The 12,752-nt window shown below is 34.1% G+C and overlaps 1 protein-coding gene across 4 annotated transcripts in view; it reads left to right on the top strand.

Annotated features, from left to right (window-relative positions):
* Window positions 1-12,752, top strand: part of HNF4G (hepatocyte nuclear factor 4 gamma) — a 127,611-nt gene that overhangs the window by 18,576 nt on the left and 96,283 nt on the right. The window contains exon 2 of one of the 4 annotated variants that reach the window (XM_046004198.1): window positions 3,155-3,203. The exons of the other annotated variants lie outside the window; for them this stretch is intronic. The gene's annotated coding sequence lies outside the window, so the exon portion shown is untranslated. The remainder of the gene's footprint in view (window positions 1-3,154; window positions 3,204-12,752) is intronic. 4 annotated transcript variants of the gene reach the window in all.

Below are 12,752 nucleotides of genomic sequence, written 5' to 3'. Positions count from 1 at the left end.
GCCGTACAAGCTCCCCCTTGAGAGGCGTGGGGAACGGAGTCTGTATTCTAGGTCTAGATGATAGACTTTTATTGAAGCAATAATAGCTCTGTTGAATACTCAACCACAAGCCTAATATGTCCCAGCTGTAATTTCTCTGTTTCTCTAGCCATTTAATACCACTACATTCCAAATTTTAAAATTAGCCGTGAGGCTCACATGGAAACAAGTACTATTGTTTATATGAAAAGAGTATTGCTTATGTACCTACTATATCACGTTGAATTTCTACAAAGCTGCCATTGTGTGAATCAGACCTCTGCAAATACTAGATAAAATTAATACTAAATTTCTGAGTAATGAGAAAAATCATTACCAAACTAAATATAACTTTGATAAAGTGGTGAGCTTGAAAATTTTTAAAGGATAAATTTAGAAAAAAAATCAAATGAAATTAATCTTTATTTCTTCTGCAAGCTTTAATTTTCCCTTGTATTATCTAATATTAATTGAATACTTATTATTGGCAGGCATTGTTCTAAATGTTTCACCTGCCTTAACTCATTTACTAATGAGGATAAAAACCCAATGATTCTGTTATTATTGTTCTTGTTTTTAGAGGGACATTATACAGCTAGTTAATAGCAGAGATGGTATTCTGAAACACTTACCTGCTTAAACTCTTACCTGATACTCAGCTGGCTTAGTTTGTTCTTTTAAGGCAGGATTCTCTCTTCCTTGGTTTTCTGTTCTACAGATCTATACCTAACTGCACAGCCATTTGAATTATTTGCTTAGAATTTTTTTCCTTTTGCATAATTTAGTACTTTTGCTTTCCTCTATGTCTTCTCTATGTCATTTACTTTATCTGAAGTGTAATCCCCTTTCTGCCCCTTGGTAACATTTTACATTAATTAGTTCTTGAAATATTGAGTATATTTATATATGTTCTTACTGTTATTAGAGGAGAATTATAACAGCTTCAAAGAATTTTTTAAAATGAAAATTGAATCTTCCATTATTCAGCACACACAAGTTTCTTTTTTGTACATTTCTACCTAGCCTTTTATATAAATGTGTTTATGGGCATGCATTTGTTTTATAGTTATTCACCATGAGTAATTTGTATTTGGATTCTTTTCATTGGTTGTTTTTAATTAAGTTTTATTTTCTTATTAGGGAAATTTTTGAAACTATTTTTGTAATATCACATAAAATTCCATTAAATTGAAATAACACAATCACCTGTTTTCCTATTGTTGTATAGGTTGATTTTAATTTTTTTTCCTATTCATAATTTAATAATGCATGTTTGTACATGAACACAGCTTTTTAAAACAAATTGACTTTTTCCCCTACTATTAATTCAGTAAGTCAATAAGTCAGCCTTCTTTAGCTTTTGACACATATTGTTGTAGTGCTTTTGCTTTTAACTGAGGATTTTTTTTATAGAGTTTAAACTGTTCTTAAGCATACACTCAAAGGTTTACATATGTAAAATGTAACCATTGACACCCAGAGTATTTCCAGTTCCCTAAAAAAATATCATTATGCTCCTACTTACACACAGGTTAAATTTGCCTATTAACTGTACTGCTGTATATATTAGTAGCTGATTCTTTTTCATTGTTCTGCAGTATGCCATTGAATGTATAGACAGCAATGAGTTTACTCAGTCTACTGTCCACGAACGTTTGGGTTTTTTCCAGTTTTGGGCTATTATAAATAAAGCTGCCTTGAACATATTTTGCATGTCTTTTGTTGGACCTGAGCCCTCATTTCTAATGGATATATTCTCAAGAACAGAATTACTGGATCATAGAGGATACATATGTTTAGCTAATATTATTTTTTTATGGTTTAAAATCAATTTAAAATGCTAGTACAAATATTTCTATATTATATATTGGTAAGAAAATTATGCTCATCATACAAAAGGGGAGAGAATAAATAGTTTAGGAAAGCAGTAACAAAGTTGTATTTAAAAACTATGTTTCGTTCATGGCAAAACTTAGCAAGTTACATCTGCCTTAGATGATTCCCTTCCTTTCTGTACACATTTATCATACATGGAACTTTATTAGTCCATATAAATACCTTCCTAAACCGTTAAACTTTTCTTATAACAATAAAAATAGTGATAACTATTTTTTAAATTGAGATGTAATTGGCATACAACTATTATAACTGCTTTGGCTACAGACACCTTTCACTTCTACTTCTCATGGAATTTGCTCATGTGTATCACCTCCCATTTAGTAAGTACTGAACACACAGTACCAACTGACAGGTAGGTATTTGTTTATGTTAATGAGCCTCATGGAACCATACCTTTGCACTGTGTTTAAGATAGAGTTCATGTAAATAATTTAGGTAAGCACAGCACATGCAAACACCACACACACAAATCCTGAGCTTTACTGTGTATTAGTGAATGTGATTTTGAAAATATGCTTTTTATTGAAGTAAGGTTATGAAAACAATGAGTTTTAAAGAATTTAAGCTATTCTTATAAATTAGATCTTCTGCTCATGTTATGGTAAAAATTTCCTGAATAAATTGGATGGTTTTTTTTATATCCTCTCTTATACCTCTCAACCAGGAAGTAAGCACAAAAAATTCCTTTAACACTGGCTTTCCTGCATAGTCATTAAGCAGCTTTTATATTTGTCAGGGTGTGTTGGCAATAAATATCTTCTCTCTGGGACACCCAAATTATAGCCCGGTGTTGAAGCTTAATTATATCATTGAACTGCAGACCAGACAATGTTTCCATTATTGCAATTCTTATTTATTGGAAGATAAAAGGGTGTAAAGTGAAAAGAGTAGTTGGGAAGTGATAATGATGGGCTAAGTACTATGAAACTCCCTGCCACTGATCAAACTATGTTAATGTTTATTTTAGTCCTCAGAAGTAATAGTGACCTGTTAAAACTCCATCCTGTAAAGCCATTTCCAGGCCTGGGGGTCATGATGAGGTGGGAGAGAAATAGAATGATTTATTTTAAAAGCAAGACAAACATCAGATTTAAACATTTTAAATTTGTATGTTCCTTTCCCTATGGTTAGGTAAGTGACATTACTTTTGGGGGAAAAAAAGTTGGGATGGAACGTTTAAAGACACTGCTATTACATTGGAAGTAAAGCAATAAGACATGATTTTTTTTTTTTTAAGGACAGTTTTATCAACAAATGACAACATACCCTATGCTGGCTCTTCACAGGTATGTTTTCACTCATGCTCTCACTCTGGTTCTTGGTATCTGAATGAACCTGACCTTCTAAAGACCATGAGTAGGGTGTGGTGTTAAGTATCTAACAAGCATCCAGACTCTAACTGTTGGAATAACTATTAAAAAAATGTAAGAATACTGTGGTATCTACTATAGTATCAGACACGTAATGAGTGTCTCAGTAAATATTTGTTGAATAAATGATTATATTAATGAAATAGGTATATTAAAAATGTAGAAAATGAAAAATTATATAGTACTTCAATAAATACATATGTATAGCAAAAAGTATAATTCACAATTTATTAATTTAACTGATCTCTGAAGGTTTGTGTCGCACGTCTAGCAGCAGTTCTTTTCCTAGCTGTATACCCTAGCCGAGCACTTGCACATACGTGTGAGGAGTCAGGTGCTGCAATACCTGATGCAGAAATCAACAGACTGTCCCAGGGTCTGTCACTAGAGCAAAAGTAAGACATTGCTTTCCACGCATTCAGTAGGACGTTATATGGGCGAAAGAATGAATGAACCTGAGGTACACCATCAACATGGTTGAATCTCAGACACATATCATTGAGTGAAACTAGCAAATCAGAGAAGGACGTATTGAGTATGATTTCTTCTATATGTTTTCAAAAACTAGAAAATCTAGACACTTTTGTACATAATACATAAATAGGAATGTACTTAATTACATTCTGTGAAGGGGAGAGTGGGAATGTTGATCAAAACTTCATGTTAATGGTTAATTATTTGGTCATATACTTGGCAGGTGGATGTATGACTGTAGAAAGGCACAAATGAGGCTTCCACAGGCTGTCAATGTGCTCTTTCTTTACTTGGGTAATGTTATTCAATGTTTCATTTATTATTAATATTTAACCTGTACAAGTACATTATATGCATGCTTCCTTTTCTGATATATTTTACAATTTAACGAAATAAACTGCTTCTTAGGGGCACGAGTATGTTAGGTAATATCCTTGTATTCATGGAGCTTTCAGCTAGAGTAAAGATAGACATTAATTCAATAATTGCAATTACTCTAGGTTTATTGAATAAGAAGTACGTGGTGCCATAAGGCTTTGCAATAGGTGATATGATCTAATCAAGGAAGTGCAGAAGGAGTTTCACTGAGAAAGTGAGAATTGAGCTAATATCTAAATAATGAGAGGAAACTAACTTGGAAAAGAAGGAAGAAAGGTAAGAGTATTTGTTGTAGGGAAACTGATCTAGGCTTTGTGGTGCAGGAAGGAGCACAGTGAATGAAGAAAAGAAAGAAGGACAATGTATTGGTGCAAAGAGAGAAACAAGTATTGGGAAGAATATTATTCGAGAGGTAGGTGGGATCACAACATGGATCTGATAGTTAATATTAAGACTTCTGTCTTTTCTCAGAGTGATGAGAAGTTGTAGAGATGTTTGAAGTAGGGAGATGATGTGAACAGATTTACATTTTGAATATATCACTCTGGCTGCAGCTGGGTAGGGGCAAAGGTAGGGGCAAATGGAGAGACCGGCTGAGCGACTATTTCAGTAGTCCAGGTAACACATTATGAAAGCTTGGATGAAGGTACTGGTAGAGGGGATGAGAAGATATAGATTGATTTAGAAAACTTTTGAGGACAAAATGTAGGGGATTTGGTAATGAAGTGGATTTGGGGAGAGGGTAAGAGATACCTCAAGAATGGTTTCTAAGGTTCTAGCTTGTGTAAATGAATGGCTGGTGGTACTCTTTAACTGAGAGAGGGAATAGAGGAAGAAGACCATCGGTTAAAGGGACTCTACATGCTCATATTTGTACAAATTATATGTGTGTATATTAGACCTCTGAGCGCAGATACTGACCTAATTTAGGCCTTCTTTCAGAAGTGTGTTTCTATGTGGTTTGCGTTATGTCTTGAACTGAATATTCGATATGGTATAAGACCAATTTTTTCTCCCTCCTTTTTTAGAGTACAGATAGACATGAATATAAAGGATGTCTTTTTTGTCTCTTTCTCTCTGCATTTCAATTTCCAGTCATCACCTCTTCCTTCTACTATAGGAATCTCTGACTCACCCTTTAACAATATTAGAGGATTATCGGTTCTTTGCTGCTCACCATGGTTAAAATAATATCCTTTCTCAATAATGAAGCAAGTGGTGTCTAATGTTAGGCTTGTTTGAGAATTTGTGAAGATCTTAACATTTCATATAGTGTAATGATTGAAAAGTAGCTCTGTGCTGTCTGTTCCCTTTGAATAGGGAAGGCTAATTAGGGCCTTCCTGAGTCTAAGACTTATGTCTAGGATCGTAACATTTCATTGTTTTCTTCAAACCAGAAATCCCATAGTCATTCTTCTCTTTAATTTCTTATAGTATGGTGGACTGTGTATCTAAAATCTTCCCATTAGTAAAAACCAAAAAATGCCAACAGAATATAGTTTTTGAGAAATCTATTTTTTAAATTTTAAAAAATATTTTATTTATTTATTTGACAGAGAGAGAGAGAGATCACAAGTAGGCAGGGAAGCAGGCTCCCCTTGAGCTGAGAGCCCAATGCGGGGCTCTATCCCAAGACCCTGAGATCATGACCTGAGCCGAAGGCAGATGCTTAACCTACTGAGCCACCCAGGTGCCCCCCAAAATCTATTTTTTAAAAAGATTATTTAATTGTATAGCTGAGTTGGCGGGAAAGTAAAGGGAATTTTAAGAGTACATGAATACCATGAAATCACAAATCAAGAGAAGTTAGCAAGCACTGAAACAGCTTTCTGGGATATTTGGCAGTTCTTCATGGTATACAGTTTAGGATTTGAGGACATTTTTGATAAAAAATAGCTTTGGCAGGCAAAAATTGATTAGATTGTACTGGAAAACCCTCTGTATAGTTGGGATCTCTGGAAGGAAACTCTTACTTTGAGTTCAGTGAAACAAGCAGAACAGATACGAAAGAGGTGGGAGAGAGAGACTGCATATGCGCTTGATGGAGAATAGGAATAATTACTTTTCTTGGTCTTGGTTCTGCATGCAGTGTAAGCATAGGAAAGTTTTACCTGAAGAAAATTCCTAACTTCACCCTCATGTAATTCAAATTCACATTGAAAAATAAATTTCAGTTTTAAGGTCGATAATTTCCCCAAGTACTTTGCAGAAGCAAGCAAAAATCCCACAAAAAGAAAAGCACTTTAAGTCAAGGCCTTAAATAATTCTTACAGATAAAATTTCAAAAGGCATGAGATCGTATTAAAAATCAGCACTAAATAAAGTAGAACAAAGCATAAATTTATTCAGAAAATGAACACCAAGAAACAGATTCAAAAAGATTGTAGCTACTGGAACTTTCACTTATAAAATATAAATTACTTCTATTTTATGTTTAAAAATAATATAGTTTATCTAAAATATAGCCAAAGACAAAGACTAAAAGCAAGCATACATTTGAAAAAAAGAACCAAACAGTAGTTTGAGAGATTAAAAATAATAGCAAATGATAGTTGAAATTCATTTTATGGGTTATATAACAGAGGAAACACAGCTGAAATGGGAATTTTTTGAGATAAAAGATCTAAAGAAAATACAAAAAATATAGAACAGAGAGACAGCTAGGAAATATGAAAGAGACTTTAAGAGATGTGGAAGATAAAGATAAAATGTCACATATATTTAATTGGACAGCCAGATGGAGGGAAGAGAGAAAATAGGGGTGACACAATATTCAAAGTGATGATGGCTGAAACAGATTATGAATTGATGAAAGACATTGATCTTCATATTCACAAAGCAAAACGAATCTCAAGCCAATAATATAGTATAGTATAATCAATAGAACACTTTTCTTTTCTAAGATTTTATTTATTTATTTGACAGACAGAGATCACAAGTAGGCAGAGAGGCAGGCAGAGAAAGGGGGAAGCAGGCTCCCTGCTGAGCAGAGGGCCCGATTTGGGGCTTGATCCTAGGACCCTGAGATCATGACCTGAGCCGAAGGCAGAAGCTTTAACCCACTGAGCCACCTAGGCACTCCAACAGAACACTTTAATATAGTATAGCAAAATCACTGAACATTGATCAGGATGAAGAAAGACAAAAAAAAAAAAAAAAAAGTTAACAAAGAACAGAAGGTAGAAGTAGATGGTAGAGACAAATCCAAACACAGCAGTGATCATTATAAATAGGGATGGATTAAAAGTTCCAATTAAAAGAGATTATTGGGCAGAAAACAAAACAAAACAAATCCCAGTTCTGTTGTTAATAGAAAAGCTCCTAAAAGTGCTATCGTGAGTGCTGTGAAGTGTGTAAACCTGGCGATTCACAGACCTGTGAATTAGTGAATGTGATTTTGAAAATATGCTTTTTATTGAAGTAAGGTTATGAAAACAATGAGTTTTAAAGAATTTAAGCTATTCTTATAAATTAGATCTTCTGCTCATGTTATGGTACCCCTGGGGATAAAAATACATTATATGTTTATTAAAAAAAAAAAAAAAATTTGGAAGGGGAGGCGAACCATAAGAGACTATGGATTCTGAAAAACAACCTGAGGGTTTTGAAGGGTCAGGGGTGGGAGGTTGGGGGAACAGGTGGTGGGTAATGGGGAGGGCACGTTTTGCATGGAGCACTGGGTGTTGTGCAAAAAGAATGAATACTGTTACGCTGAAAAAATAAATAAAATGGGGGAAAAAAAAAAAAGAAAAGCTCCTAAACTGAAAAATAAAGAGAATGTTGAAAATAAGAATTGGGAAAGATACGCCAAATAATTAACAACCAAGAAAATTTTAAAAAGTTTATTTTTTAAATAGAAGATAAAGAAAAATCTAAAGAGTGTTCCATGTGGTAGCCAGCCTCTGAGATGACCCCCTAGTGATGCTTGCTTCCTGGTAGTTATGGCTTTGTTTAGTCTCTTATCCCAATGAATAGGCATCATCTTTATAACCAATAAGATATTCCAGAAATGATAATGTGAGAGAGAGGGAGGGAGGGGAGTGGAAGGGAATGGAAAGAAAGTTATTAAACTTTGAGACGAAATAAACAAATTTTGATTTGTTATATAGATGATGTGATTTCCCATTAGGGAAAAAATCTACAAATTATTAGTAATTTTTTTAAAGATTTATTTATTTTTTTAGAGAGAGAATGAATGAGAAGGGGAGGGTAAAAGGGAGAGGGAGAGAAAGAGAATTTCAGGCAGACTCCCTGCTGAGTGAGGAACCTGTCCGTGCCCTCAGTCTAATGACCCCCAAGTTCATGACCCAACTGAGACACTCAGGTGTCCCAACAAAATTCAAGTACAATTCCATATATTAATAATATTTAGTTAATTTAGTAATATTATTTAGTATTTTAACTTGGAAAATGTTCTATTTTTAATAGCAACATGAATTATAAGGTATCTAAGAATAATGAAAATCATGCAAATTTTTTTTGGAAATTATAAAATTGTATTGAAAAACATTAAAATACATCCAAATAAATGGAGACTCACACTGTAGATAAGAAGACCCTGTTGTTAAAATGAACATTTTCCTCAAATTGTTGCATGATTTAATGCAACTCTTATCAAGTCTCAACAAGACTTTTCATTCAGCTGACTACCTCATTTTAACATTCATATGGTAGATCAAAAGGACAAGAACTGCTAATTCACTACTGAAAAAGTAGTACAAGGAAGCACCTCTTAGCCTATCAGATATCAAGATCTATTTTAAACCTATTATAATTATTACAATGTGCTAGTTCAGGAATAGAGTGCTGGAACAGAGTGCTTAACTCATGAGCAACCCACACATACATGGAAACTTGTTCCCTTAGCATTGCAAATCCGTAGAGGGAGGTTAGTCTTCTGGCAAAATATGTTGGGATAATAAATTAGCAATTAATATGGAAAAGATAAAACTAGACCCCACCTCACACTTCACATAAAAATCAATTCCAGTTGGCTTAATAACTTAAATTTGAAAGGGGACGTAATAGAATGTTTTTGATCTCTTCCTATGAATGGATTACGTTTAAAAAGAAGCACAACCCTAGAGATAGTTTGATAAATTTCACTTCATTCAAATTCAGGGCCTCTTCCATCAAAAGGCACTGGGAGAGTACTGAAATGAGAGTCCTAAAGCTGGAATAAAATGTTTGCATTGCCCATGATCAACAGAATTTAGAATCCAAAATATAAAAACTTGGTAAGCTAATAAGAACAAGACAAGCAACCAATGAAAAAGTGGGGATAAGACATAGTCATTTCGTAGAAAAGAAATCAAAATAAGCAAGAAAAATTTGTAAATATGCTGACCTGTATCACTGGAAAGGCAAAGTTAAACCACAGTGAGTGTTATATCTCACTTTATATCCAGGATTAAATGGCAATACTGAGCAACTAGAACTGGCGGTAGGTGTACCATGCTGTAGGTGTACCATGCTTCAGAAAACTGTGTGGAATTAATAGTAAAATTCAGCAAGAACTGTGAGCCAGCAGCTCCACTGCTAAGTGTACCTCAGACCAGGGCTTCTTGAATGATCCAGGACAAAGGAATCCTAGTTTTGAAATTTTCCTCTTTCCCTCCTTCCCACTCTTTGTTTCCTTTTCTCCCTGCCCCCTCTCTTCTCTTCCCCTTCTTTCTTTCTCCTCCCTTATAGTTAAGATGCTCATTTGAAATACAATTTAACTGCGTTTGTTTCACCTCGCTTTCAGGGTTTTTTGTGTTTGGGTTTTTGTTTTTCTGCTTCTTGTTTTTAATTATTTTGCTAATATGAATGCTGTGCTTTCAAAAGTAAAAATTATATATAAAAAGAGATTGCTTACAGAAGCCATGTCCCCTCCTGTATTCCTTCCACTCTATACACCTATCATGTAAACCAAATTCACTGGAATTTTTTTCTTTTTTCTTTTCCTTTTTTTTTCTTTTGCTGTGTTTAGAATATATATCAGTTTATTTTCCCTTCCTTTACAAATGGGGTTATTATATATGCTTTCTGCATTTTGATTCTCCCCCCAGCCCCCATGACATTCTCTTGAGATTTTCTTTCCTTTCTCAAAGACCTTCTTCATTCTTTTTTTACATAATTTTCCATTATGTGAATGCATCACAGTATATTCAGCCAACATCTTAGGTTGAGCACAGAGGTAGTTTTAATATTTTAGTTTCCATTTATTTGGAATTACTTTTTTCTTTATTTTGCTTATGGGTACTACTACATTCTTGAAGGTGTGTTTTGTCTTAATAAAAAATCAGTTGAAGCTTATATTGCTATCAATAAATTAGGCATTAAAATAAATTACACAAATTTTACTACCCTAATTTAGCTATAATGTTAAATGATAAATTTTAAAAACAGGCTTATTGGGGCACCTGGGTGACTCAGTTGTTGGGCGTCTGCCTTCAACTCAGGTCATGATTCCAGGGTCCTGGGATGGAGCCCCGCATCAGGCTTCTTGCTCATCAGGAAGATGATGCTCATCATCTCCCACTCCCCCTGCTTGTGCTCCCTGTCTTGCTGTCTCTCTTTTTGTCAAATAAATGGATAAAATCTTTAAAAGAAGAAAAAAGTACTAGTACATTGGGGCTTGGCGTCGTTTGCTTCTGGGAACTCTCAGACCACCATGGGAAGATGGCCTGACCTCCTGAACTACTAGAGGTCACATGAGAAGAGAAGACTCAGCCATCCCAGCTGAGGTCCTAGACAAGAGCATGAGACCAGTGTAGATCCTCCAGACTCAGCTGAATCGTGTCAGAGCTGCCCTACCACCCCAAAAGAAGTCTAAGACATAATAATTATAATTGTAAACCACTAAGTTCTGAAGTAGCTTATTATACAGTGAACTTCAATTTACTAATACTTATCAGCAAAACCCCACATGCATTTTGCTTGGTGATCTGGCTACCAAAGATACCTTCCTATAATGGATAGTTGTAAACTGTGTCTTAGTCATCCAGTTCCGGCCAGTGGGGTATAAACAGGAATTCCTGGCTGACATTTAAAGAGTGAAGCAGTTTTAAAGGGAGGTGATTTTGATAGTCTCTGTGATCCTTTGGCTCTTTGCTCTTCCTTCTCTGTCAAATAAATAAAAATAAAATCTTAAAAAAAAAAAACGGGCTTATTTACAAATGAAAAGAATGTACAGATATTTATAAAATGTATATGTATTTAGATTTTATCCAACTTTCATACATTTTTGGATTACATTTACCAACCTGTAGATATCTTTAAAATATCACGATTGTAACTAGACATAATTCGTATGTTTGCCATGGTGTGACTTACATGAGTTCAAACTATCAGACTGGTGAAGCCCTATTAAATGAGATGAGTTGACTGATTCTAGCTCAGATATTACAGCAAAATCCAGTTACTATTAAAGCTTCTAAATGCTTACCCCCATTTCTGTATTTATCCTATCATGGACTTAAACAATTAATGGACTGGCTTGAGTCCACAAACCACATGTTGATATGTGCACTGGAAACATACCCTAGAATATTTATGGCAGCACTGTTTGTAAAAGTAAATATTGGAAATACCCCAAATGTCTATCCATAGTGGAATGGATAAATGCACTGTGGTATGTTCCGTGGTAATGTATTATAAAACGGAGAAAATAAATCACTCCTCTATCAACTTAAATCTCGTAAACACAAAGTTCAGTTAAAAAAATAAAATCAAAGAAAAATATATTATAGTAATATTTTCATTTATATAAAGACCCAAACAGAAATAACTAAATAACATTGTTATTAATTTATAGATATGTGGTAAGACTCAGAGTACTGTAAGGAATTACTAGCATAGGATAGTAATTAACTCTAGGAGTGGAATTCAATAAGGAATGGTATCCAGGGGCCTTCGAAGTGACTGTTCATGTTCTACTTCATAAACTAAATATTGGGCATATGGATATTTGTTTCATTATTAGTGAATTGAGCAGATATTAGATGTTATTTTGTATATATCAGAGGTTTCATAATAAATTACTAAAATTATAAATATGTAAGACTAAAAATAGGACTTTTTGAAAGACTTGTAAAGAGATCTAAATAGGAAGATATTCCTGTATGGAAAGTCTCAGAATTATAAAGCTTCTAGTTCACATGAGTTCTATACATTTGTTCCAATTCCAATCAGAAAAATGAAGAAAACAAAATTCAAAAATTAATATCCATATCTTAATGTCTCTGAAGGAGAGGAGGTCATCATTGCATACTGAATTCAGTATAAGGATTTGATCATGACAACACAAAAATTTGGTTTTTAAGGTGTTCTGGGATAAAATATATAATAAGATGCCTGCATTCAGTGAGTTCGCCAGGATCATTGTAGAATTAATACTCGGATCATCGGAAATCATGACAGAGAGCAGGGGTGCTGAATCTCAGGCTCTCCTACTTATTGACCTCATGATTTTAGCTGCATCATCCAATTTTCTAGTATCTAAAATGAAAATATCAATAGTATTAGTAACTAATATAAAAATTACTTGTCTTAGCCTTACTGTAATGAAGAACTCTATGACATTAGATTATTTTCAGGTTTACTTTGGAAATGAGAACGTATGGTATATGC

The sequence above is a fragment of the Meles meles genome, chromosome 1 (assembly GCF_922984935.1).
Source record: "Meles meles chromosome 1, mMelMel3.1 paternal haplotype, whole genome shotgun sequence".
Lineage (NCBI taxonomy): Eukaryota > Metazoa > Chordata > Mammalia > Carnivora > Mustelidae > Meles > Meles meles.
Note: the sequence above shows the minus strand (reverse complement) of the source record. Positions and strands in the feature narration are given on the sequence as shown.